The sequence below is a fragment of the Vulpes lagopus genome, chromosome 1 (assembly GCF_018345385.1).
Source record: "Vulpes lagopus strain Blue_001 chromosome 1, ASM1834538v1, whole genome shotgun sequence".
NCBI lineage: Eukaryota > Metazoa > Chordata > Mammalia > Carnivora > Canidae > Vulpes > Vulpes lagopus.
The window spans coordinates 181,241,274-181,252,965 of record NC_054824.1 but is presented as its reverse complement, the minus strand read 5'-3'; the positions used below and the strand labels follow the sequence as shown (position 1 = coordinate 181,252,965).

The 11,692-nt window shown below is 41.9% G+C and overlaps 1 protein-coding gene across 1 annotated transcript in view; it reads right to left on the bottom strand.

Moving 5' to 3' along the window:
- Positions 1-459: 459 nt before the first annotated feature.
- LOC121492986 (unconventional myosin-XVI-like) overlaps positions 460-11,692 on the bottom strand; it is a 55,298-nt gene continuing 44,065 nt past the window's right edge. Inside the window, exons 3-5 of the transcript XR_005988357.1 lie at positions 6,397-6,513; positions 1,730-1,826; positions 460-1,045 (exon numbers count right to left, since the gene is read on the bottom strand). The gene's annotated coding sequence lies outside the window, so the exon portion shown is untranslated. The remainder of the gene's footprint in view (positions 1,046-1,729; positions 1,827-6,396; positions 6,514-11,692) is intronic.

The following is an 11,692-nucleotide window of genomic DNA, read 5'->3' as shown; positions in this document are numbered from 1 at the left end:
TCCCGACTTATGTAAATTCTACACAACATAACTATGAGGTAGGTGCTGCTATTATATCCATTTTATTTTATTAAATATTTTATTTATTTACTTGAGAGAGAGAGAGAGAGAGCCTGAGCAGGTGGGGAGGGTGGAAGGGGAGAGGGAAGCAGGCTCCCCAATGAGCAGGGAGCCCGAAGCCCGAGGGGCCTCGATCCCAGGACCCAGAGACCATGACCTGAGCAGAAATCAAGAATCAGTGGCTCAGGGGATCCCTGGGTGGCGCAGCAGTTTAGCGCCTGCCTTTGGCCCAGGGCGCGATCCTGGAGACCCAGGATCGAATCCCACGTCGGGCTCCCGATTCATGGAGCCTGCTTCTCCCTCTGCCTATGTCTCTGCCTCTCTCTCTCTCTCTGTGACTATCATAAATAAATAATTTTAAAAAATTAAAAAAAAAAAAGAATCAGTGGCTCAACCAACTGAACCCCCCGGACGCCCCTATTATCTCCATTTTAACGAAAGGAAACCAAGATACAAGCAAGCAATCTGGTTCCAAAGTCCACACGTTTAATATAACACCACACTGGCTCTCCAGTGAGTCAGTCATTTATTGCACAGCCTGAGCCAGTGGCCTGTGTACCCTGTGGCATTCGCGTGGAAATGCACTCGGACCCCCCCCTTTATATCTGTGGATTAAAGGGAAGTTCTGTTTTTTACTGGAAAACTAGAACTAATAAGTCTTGAAGATTCTGTGTTCAGGGGAAAAAAATTCACTTTAAGAAAACATATCCAGCATCAAACTGTTCTCTGCTTGGGTCAGTACTGTTTTCTCTCTAATTCGTTTAACTTTGAAGATACCCACCTTGTCTCATGTTGTACGTGGGTGGCCACCAGGAGCCTGCCTGATAGTCGTTAATTTGCTATGTACTAACGGCTACAGATGCGTGCATGTGTGCGCACACGTGTGTGCACGTGGGCAGGGGGGTGAACATGCGATCTGCACGGGCAACGTTTAAATCCTTCTTGAGTTTGAAGCCGTTCAGCAACACTTCAGTGGCCTGGTAAGCTTAGAAACAAAATAGATCATGAAATAGCCTCTTGACCTCCACAAGGACAAGGCCTGTTGAACTCTAGAAAGCAAAACACTCCTCTGATGAACTTATCTGGTGACTTCAACCTTCCCCAGGGAGCAAAGTGTAAATGAGAGGGAGGGAGGCCTAACCAGATGTGACAGTGTGGGACCCACGGGTGCAGCAGGAGAACCGAGGCCTGCCTGAGTGGATGCGAAGAGTTAATTTCTGGCTCATGGCACTAGAGAGTGGTGGTCCGCTATCTGGGGAGGGCCCAGGGCACCCGGCAGGAGGCTAAATCAAAAGTGTCTGGCACGTAAGAGCTGTGGGAAGCCCCAGTCTCCCTGCTGATAACTTATCTCTCTCCTTCCATTGAAGCTGGGCCGTGGCGTTTAAAATATAGTCAGGGTGTATTTTATGTTTGTGGTACTGAGGAGGTATTTATACAAATTTCAAGCTTTTAGAAATTTAAATCATGTCATATTTCAAACTTCCCCAAATACACAGAAAACACAATGGCACCCCCTTCAATGTGAAACCCCCTGGTTAATAGATGTTTATTTTTTCTTGTTTGCTTCCATTTTTTTCTTCTCCTCTTTCCCTTAAAAGAAACCTTACTCATAAGGCTGATAAATTTCGAACAACTAAAAGAAGAAACATCCATCTTGTGTCATCCATACCTCTGCTCACTCCGTCCAGCTCCCCAGGTTCTTGGGAAGCAAGTCCTAGACGTCCTTCATCCACCATTTCATCCGCACTTCTTTTTAACATTAATATCTAAAACAAAAAGGATTATTTAGATATGTCCTCCATATGATTGTCTCACCTGAATAATAGTAATTCCTTATTCTATTCATCTGCTATCCATTCTATTCATTTGCTATTCAGATTTTCCTGTTTCCCACCCCCATAATTGTGAATAGTTGGTTTGAATCAGAACCAAAACCATGTTTATACTCTGCAATTGATGGATCAATCTCTTAAGTCTCTTATAGTCTGTAGATTCCTTACTTCTCTTTCTATTTTTTTCCTTGCAATTTATATGTGGAAGAAACTTATACCCCAGATTTTGCCGATTTCAGTCCACTAGCTCCACTTAACAGTTTTCTCTGCGCCTTGTTTTTCCATAAATTGGGAATTGGATATAGAAGTTTAAACAGATATAAGTCCTCTTTTTGAGCAAGGATGTTTCACAGATATCTTGTGTATGTCTATCAGGGGCATGACATGTTGGATTGTCTTTCTTTTATGATTATGGCTCAGATTATCAATTTCCCTTTAAAGAAATAAAGTATTATCGATACACTTGGAAGTGCCACCTCATCCCTCATCCCTTCCCCAGAGGCAGCTATTATCTGAACTTTCTGTGTTTCATTATCATAAGTATTTTTATACCTTAATTGTATAGAGGCATATTTTTATAAACTAGACTTAAAATGTGTTTGTATGTTTTAAAGTTTTACACAATTAGTATCACACTGAGTGAAAATACTTGCAGTTTCCTTTGGGAATTGATCTGTGTCCACACATGAGAATCTAATTTATTTTATTTTTAACCACCATTTAATATTGCATTATAGTAAATTCCAGTTTATTTATCAATTTGTGTATTTATGGACAGGTATGTCATTTTCACCTTTCCCTGTTATAAACACCAGTGCAATAAATATTCTTATATGTATACTGCATCACTAGGTATCAATACTTAAGTTTCTTCAGGGAAGGAGCCTAAAAGGGAAATTTCTAGTTTGTATTGGATTATCATGTGCCAGCTCACGAGAGCCTATTGTTAAATTTTCAAGAATTTTGTGAGCTGGTTTTTAGACACAGACATTATTAAAAATTAAATTATATAAACTTACAATTAAGCCACACATCAAAACCAAAAGCAATAAATCCCCAAAGTTCATCACTTACTAATTATTTTGCTATAATTTACTATGTTTTTGTATGTACTACAATTATCTATGCTCTTGAGGTTATTTATACCTATTTTATCTGCATGAAGGAAATGCTATATAATAGTGTGATACTGGTTATCTCTTTCCAACTCTGCTCCGAGTGGCACCACATTGGTAGCTTGAAGTCAGCCATGGTGGGAGTATTCACACCACAGAAACTGGACACTGCTACAAATCAGGGCTTAATTTATTGTTTTGTTGATGGTCTACTTAAGAAAGTAAGTGCAAAAAGTTAACAATGCAAATTAACCTTAAAAGTGTATTGTGCCTACAGTCCTTACATGGTGCATAGCCCAAAGATTGACGAGACTTTTCTTCTGATGCTTAAAAAATTATCCAATAACACATCCGATGTCACATTAAATGGTCACAGTAAAACTCTTTGAGACGGATCATTCAGTGAAGGATAGAGCAATTTAGAAGCCTAGCTCACACCATACTCAAAAATAAAATCCTCATAAATCAAAGCATTTTTTTTTTTTTTTTTTTTTATGATAGTCACAGAGAGAGAGAGAGAGAGAGGCAGAGACACAGGCGGAGGGAGAAGCAGGCTCCATGCACCGGGAGCCTGATGTGGGATTCGATCCCGGGTCTCCAGGATCGCGCCCTGGGCCAAAGGCAGGCGCCAAACCGCTGCGCCACCCAGGGATCCCGCATTTTTCTTTTGAAAGAAAACATAAGAGAACCTCTTCATGGCCAACAAGAAAAGGCACCACTCAGATCCATTTTCAAGGAGGATCTCATTGGCTAGCACGTGGATATCTGTCAGCGTCCAGCTATTTGCGTGGTCTGGAACGACCTCAGCTTTTGGCCCAAATTCATGCTGTTCTTGGGGAAGATGCTGGCCAATGACTGAGCATGGTGGTGATTCAGGCTTCAAGCCATTTCCACCCAATGAGGAATTGCTGGGATGGGTGGCTCTGGTAGGGACTGTGGAATCTACACTGTGGTTTGACAGCTCCTTGCCTGATCCTGCTTTCTCTCTTTTTTTTCTTTTTTTTTTTTATGTGTAGCCCCCTAATAAAACTTTCACATGCTTGATTTCATCTTAGGATCTGCTTCTTTTTTAGGGAAGCCACCTGCAGCACTCTTTATGACTTTGAGTTAGAAAAGGATTTTTTCCCTTACAGGCTGAAAAGTTCTACAATGTGTGTCCAACATGCCTTTGTTTGGAATTACAGCCTATATTGTGTTATGGCTTATATACAATTCCACTGAGTTTGGAATTCTTACACTGAATTCCGACCAGGTGCTAAAAGGGTTTATTTGCTTGGTGGCATTACACCAAGATTTGTTGAGAACCTACAAGTAGCCAGGCATTGTTATAAAACAGTAGAAGATTCAAATACAAGCAAGATTATCCTTGCTCTGAAAGATCATACAAATGAGAACAAGGCAGGAGACACTTTGTAGGGGTGTTTGGGTCAATTGATCATATTCTATCTTTTTTTAAAAAATTTATTTATTCATGAGAGACACAGAGAGAGGCAGAGACACAGGCAGAGGGAGAAGCAGGCTCCATGCCGGGAGCCCCATGTGGGACTCGATCTGAGGACTCCAGGATCACGCCCTGAGCCAAAGGCAGATGCTCAACCACTGAGCCACCCAGGCATCCCCATATTCTATCTTAATATATTCTGGTCAAATCAACTTTGAGAAACTTGATTTTTCAGTTTCAGGGGGTAGCATCACCACATCTAGAAAATTCCTCTCTAGATTTACTTACAGGAGGAAATAATATTTTTTTTGTGTGTGTGAAATAGGGTCTTTCTCACCTTATTTCCAAATGTCACTAGGATGTAACTATTGCGTGAGTGGGGAAATTTCTTACAGTACTTAGCTAGTTAGCTAGCACTACCGAATGTATATCCTCCATGTCCCCATCTGATGGGGCCAGCTTATAAATGTTGCAACTATAAATAGAAAGGCTGTACAAACATGCAAGGAGTGCTCTTCTCCCACCACATATGGTCCTGTTCTGAGATCCCTTTCTTGATCTCTGATAGTTGGCCCTTTCCTCCCTACAGTGGCAAGAAGATGAGTGCCATATGCTTAGAAATAGGAGTAGGAATGCGGCGTTACTTGGCAATAAAATAATATACAATTTTTAAAAAGTCATTTAGACTGATATTGAGTGAAAAAATGTGTAGGAATGAAAAGGAAACAGTTGTGTTCTAAGACTTTGAAATAAGCTGGCCAACAATCCCTTATGACAGAGAGAAATATGTGTCTGATGAGGCCAGTGGCACTAGACTAAACTCAGCGATAGTGATGATTTAGAATCTGGCATTGAGAAGTTTTGAGTTCTGTGTGTAAATTGCAACACCCCCACATCCACTGGATCTGAAATGGAAAAGATACTCTAACTCATCTCACTCAACCTTCAAAGAAAAGCTAATCAGGAGAGGGGTTGCGGGAGAGGAGCGAGGGCTGGTTTTATGTGTAACCTGTCAGGGCAGTAGTCTCTGAATTTAGTCTTTGCAAACAGAAAAGATTGCTTATTGTTTTCCTTGTAGACCTATCACACAGCTGGCAATGTCCCAACAACTCAATTTATTCTCTAGGGTCTTAGAACCAGAAAAACACAAAGGAGAGATTTTTCTCATGGTCACTCAGAGGAAATGGAATGAAAGTCTTATGCAGCTGTCTTTAAAAAGGAAAAGCCTTGAAGACCAAGAAAACTTCTACGCAATTTCTGTGTTTGGGCTATTTTTAAATTTAAAGCAGAGAAGCCTGAGAAAAGGCAATCATAAAAATATTTCAGTCTCGTTTAAGTTTAGTTGCATTTTGTTGAAACACTCATGGCGAGATACGTGAGGAAGAAAGAGAAAAACAGGCAAAGGCGTGGGTTACTAGTAGTCTTCTGTAGTGCTTATGGGAATTGAAATGATCCACTCTCACATACCCAGGCTTGAGGTCTAAGAATTCAGGCCCTGAAACCCCTGATGAACCAAGGGGCAGCCTTTTGTGCACTTCTTTCTCTCTGTCTCAACTTCCCAGACCGGGGAGCCTCCCTGGGACATGAGCCAGTTCATGATCCCCCACCTAGCAAAACTAGTATTTTTCATTTATTTAAAGCACATTTTTTCCCCACATCTTTATCTGAAAATTGAATACATCACATCGTGATGGCCCATTATTATGTAATTGGCAGTATTTCTTCCTTTCTTGGTGGTAAAAAGAATAATGGTCTGTTTTAAAATACAGTAAGTGAAATATAATAATGACAATAATTAGAGTATCAGCTCCATTTTTCGAGGAACTTCTTTGTATTAGTCCCAGGGCTAAGTGATCTACAGTTAGTACTTTATCTAGTATAACCCTCACAAAGATGTAGGAGGATCAGCTTCATCTTATGTATTAGAAATTAGACCAGGAGATCTTACCTTGAGAGAAGGAAGGCCTTCCAGAATGCGGGTCTATCTGAATCCAAACTCTGTGCTCTTTCCACTCGGCTGCATTGCCTCTCAGATGACAACAGCTGCCTCTTCTTACCCAGCTCTCTGGATAACAAAGGGGTAATGATAATAGCAGGAAACACTTATATGGCACTTATATACTCTGTGTGTGTGTGTGTGTGTGTGTGTGCACCCTCATCTAATACAATGTAGACATAAAGTAGGTACCATTCACCATTATTATCCTTGTTTCATGGAATAGGAAACTGAACCACAGAGGCATTGCCCCAGGGCACACAGCTAGCCCGCGGTGGAGTCAGTGTGGACCCGGGTAGTGTGTAGGCAGACCTTGCTCCCACACTGGGATTAACATTCAACCATCGGGAGCTCTCCTCTCAATGAGAGCTCACAGCCAAGTCCACAAGACTTGACCATAGTTCATTCATCTGTTTTTCAGGAAGAACAGTAATTTGTATTCTAGTTGATCATCTTTTTCCTCCAGGTCCTATATGCCTCCATATAGAGCAGGCTTTTGTAGGTTGCAAAAGAAATGTATACAATGCTGTTCCTTCGGGGGATTTTATTGAATTATCAGGGCTTCACCACATAAAAACAGCAAAGTAAATTGTAGGGCGAGAGAGAATGGAATAAACACATTTTGTACTTGCCATGAGCTAAATATTTTGCTTGTGTGACACGTGTAATTCTCCTAACAATCTATTATTCTTCTTCTGTTATAGACGAATATGCTGACATTATATGAAATAATGTCAACAAAGTGACAGAACAGGTCTGTCTGTAGCCAAAGTCAATACACAGTCGGTGGCCAAAAGGTAAGTGGTCCACAAAGAGGACGAGTTGGAACAGAAGGGAACAGGAGTTGGAACAGAATATGGGCCCCAGTGGTGGCACTTGCATTGGTCTAGGAGGCGGAGATGGCGTTCTAGAAAGCTGTAGGAAGTCCATGAGAAAAGCATGAGAGGAGAAGAAACCTGCTATGTTGAGGACAGTGATCCCAAAAGCAGTGAAGATAACTTGCGGGAGAGGGAGGTAAGCTTAGCTAACATTTCACTTCATAGCGCTCAGCTTTAAAAGACCATATGGAAAGTCTGACCCTGATAAGCAGCCAATGTGAAACCATTGTGAGTCCCCAAGAAGTGTCCAAAGGACAATATCATAATTAATGAAATGAAATTATTTAGTAAGAGAGAGTGTCCATTAAGCTACAACTGAGATTAAACGGACATTCTACAGTTAAAATTAAAAATCTGGCAAACAATAAAGAAAATTCGGCCAAGCTTTTACCACAAATCTGCTGCTTGAAAAAAAAATAGGCTAAGATCTTCAAAATAATGCCCAGGCAATTGAAAAAGCCAGCGTGTGATTTATAATATGCCACTGAATTTGAAGAGCATTGGAAGGAGGTTTGCTTAAACCTCATGAAGACAATGATTTAGAGCATGGAATGGAGCCACTAGTGTGGGCAGAGCGAGAAAGGTTATTGCAAAAACAGCCTGTCTTCTCTTGCGTAGAAAAAAACCAGAAGCAGGGAGGATCTGTAGTCAATCAGCGTGTCTAAATGACTATATCATCCTAAAAAATGCAGGTCAACACTGGGCTTTTCAAAGTTGAGGTGGATTGCACCTCCCACCACCTCCTTCTCCCACCCCCCACCCCCAAGACCCTGCACCACCATCTTTTGTAATCACTACAGGATGCAACGGGCAATGAGCTGGAACTGAGATTTGGAACAGAGCTCCATCAAATCAATACACCAGCTGGAGCAGAAAGTCCAAGAAACATAAATTTCTTGGAAAATGACCCTGTATTTTGGCAATTATTACTGTGAATGAGAATACTTTCGAAATCTCAACCCAGAACAACGTAGCAGTATTTTTTCCTCCAAACTCCTTTACAGTATGTTTTACTCATGTGTTTACCCCTCAGTCACATTTGCAGGAAAGTTGTTATAATGTTCATTCCTGAATGACTTTGAAGGATTCTATGCTTAAAACAATACCAGACATTATTGTCTACTGTCTATTGAAATTGTCTCTTAAACTTTTTTTCTCACTATGAAGATTTTTATTTTCTTTTTTTGGTCTTTTTTAAAAAAATATTTTTAAGATTTTATTTATTTATTCATGAGAGACACACAGAGAGGCAGAGACACAGGCAGAGGGAGAAGCAGACTCTCTGTGCGGAGCCTGATGCAGGACTCGATCCCAGGACCCGGGATCATACCCTGAGCTGAAGGCAGACGCTCCACCACTGAGCCACCTAGGTGTCCCTGAAGATTTTTCTTTCAAAGAAAGCATACCGAGGAATGCTTTTAAAATGAAAAACACAACAAACTTAGAATACACTAATGTTTACAGTGTAAACATCTCCATCTTCAAGGATGAAATTGGTATAGCGAGTCAGGCAGCCTTAGAACCTCCTGTAATGGGAACCCCACAGATTGGAAGAGGGAGGTGAACGAGAAGTAAAACACTTTTGGTATTTTGCTGACTTATTCAGTGTACAGTAGGGAACCTGAATAATTCCACCTTATTCTATAGTAAATAGTACAAGCCCTAGGGTCTTTCTCCTGTGGAAATTAGTGTTCCTCAGTGAAACTCTAGACATGATTTGATTGTGACCTACCTGGAGGTTAGGCCATCACAGTAAAAGACCCATTTCACATTTTTTCACAGTAGGGTTTTCATTTTTTCCCTCCATGTATTCTCGTATTCTTTCAGTTGAGCTCTGAAAAGCAAATGGCGTACGCAAGTGGAAATAACTTGAGAACAGAAACTCCTCTTGGGGTTAACACCTGAGTTCTCATCACAGCTCAGCTATTTAATAGTCTGGTCGTGCACAGTCCTAACCTCTGAGATGCAGGCTATCTTTACTGGGTATCTACTATTGTGCTAAGCCTTGAGTTCCACACTGGGCTTACAAAAATGAACACTGTACTCACAGACTCTGTCCTCCTGAAGCACATAGCCCTGGAGAGAAATGGACATTAAACAAACACACACAATGCATTAATAATTAGTTGCTTATAGTTTTGTTAAATAGAAAATGACAAGACCAAAATGGCATCACTGGGGTCAAGGCCCCCGGTCAGTGTACCAAGACTTAACTACCCAACCTGTCTGCTGTTGAGCTAGGGAAACTGAAGGATGCTATAAAAATTGCTTTTTGCTCCTTTTCCCGTTTCTAATCATGCTAGCACCTGCACTCCCACCCTGCCCATGCCTCGTAATGCCAATCCAGTACGTCCTCCTTGTAAGGGACAAGGAGTTAGTGATCTCCTTAGAATAGATAACATCTAAGGAGGGACCAGGTGACCAGAACCCAATGGAGCTATCATAGGCCAGAACAGCACCAGGCCATCGCCTTTGTTCTAACCAGGCCCTGGCTGCCTGAGAGGACACACGCATCCTCAATGAAAACCCCAGACCCTGATCATAGCTGGGGTCCTTTCTGAGTCTCCCGCACACTGCACCTGCACTCCCTCTATACCTTCAAAACACTGTCCTTTCACCCCCTGCTGGGCTCAAGTTTGATTTCTAACCTGCGTTTAGTCAGAAGTCCTCTTGGTGGTCCTGTGGGATCCCCTCAGGGCCCCTGGACCTGGCCTGCCCGCATCACAGCTCCAATCCCCCCCCACTCCAAGAAATGCAACCTTTAGTCAGTCAACATGGGAACTGCCTGGTCAGCACTAGGAAATTTACTGAGAGACCCCTTCCGCTCCCCCTAGGATGGTAAACTTGCCTAAAATAGTGGATTCTTTGCTAATTGTTTCCTATCTTCCACTCCTTTTTCACCTTTAAAAACCTTTCTTTTTGGGGGAGCCTGGATGGCCCAGTGCTTGAGCTTCTCCTTTGGCTCAGGTCATGATCCCGGGGGGCCCTGGGATCATGCATCAGGCTTCCCGCAAGGAACCTGCTTCTCCCTCGGGGTCTCTCATGAATAAATAGATAAAATCATAAAACACACACACATACACACACACGCAACTTTCTATTTCCTTAGCATCTCATCTCATCTCCCCTCTACTTGCTAGATGGGGTGCTGCCTAACACATGAATAGATGAGTAGAGCCAATCAGATCTTTAAAATGTACTCGTTTGTGTTTTTGTTATTTAACCGACTTCATAAGTGTTAAGAAGGAACAATGGGGTTAGGTTGGCATGATGATGGAGGTTTCCAATCTTTCTTTTGTGGATCCTAATTAATAAATTTTCACTGGTGCATAGAAAGCCCAATAAGTGGTTGCTGAGTCTATAAACATCCTTTTGGCTGCTGGAGAAACTGGGGAAAAAGTAAGATCAAAGTTCTCTGATTCCTATTTAAGTTCTCTTGCCTACCAAGCACTGACAGCAACCTGCTTAGGAGGCTGGCAGAGAGAAAAGGGAGAATGTCATGTAAAATATGCTTTATCTTGAGGACAGAGAGAGAAAATCGTAAGGATTCAAATTATTTATTTATTTATTTTTGTATATTTTTTTTATTGGAGTTCGATTTGCCAACATATAGCATAACCCCCAGTGCTCATCCTGTCAAGTGCCCCATCAGTGCCCATCGCCCAGTCCCCCCGTCCCTCCACCCACCTCCCTTTCCACTACGCCTTGTTCGTTTCCCAGAGTTAGGGGTCTCTCATGTTTTGTCACTCTCTCTAATTTTTCCCACTCATTTTCTCTCCTTTCCCCTAAAATCCCTTTCTTTCTTATATTTCTTATATTCCACGTATGAGTGAAACCATACAATTACTGTCCTTCTCCAATTGACTAACTTCACTCAGTGTGATACCCTCTAGTTCCATCCACATTGAAGCTAATGGTGGGTATTTGTCATTTCTGATGGCTGAGGAATATTCCACTGTATACATAGACCACAGCTTCTTGATCCATTCATCTGTCCACGGACACCGAGGCTGCTTCCACAGTGTGGCTATTGTGGACTTTGCTGCTATAAACGTCGGGGTGCAAGTGTCCTGCCATTTCACTGCATCTGTATCTTTGGGGTAAATCCCCAGCAGTGCAATTGCTGGGTCGTAGGGCAGATCTATTTTTAACTCTTTGAGGAACCTCCACACAGTTCTCCAGAGTGGCTGCACCAGTTCACATTCCCACCAACAGTGCAAGAGGGTTCCCTTTTCTCCACATCCTCTCCAACATTTGTTGTTTCCTGTCTTGTTAATGTTCCCCATTCTCACTGATGTGAGGTGGGATCTCATTATGGTTTTGATGTGTATTTCCCTGATGACAAGGGATGTGGAGCATTTTCTCATGTG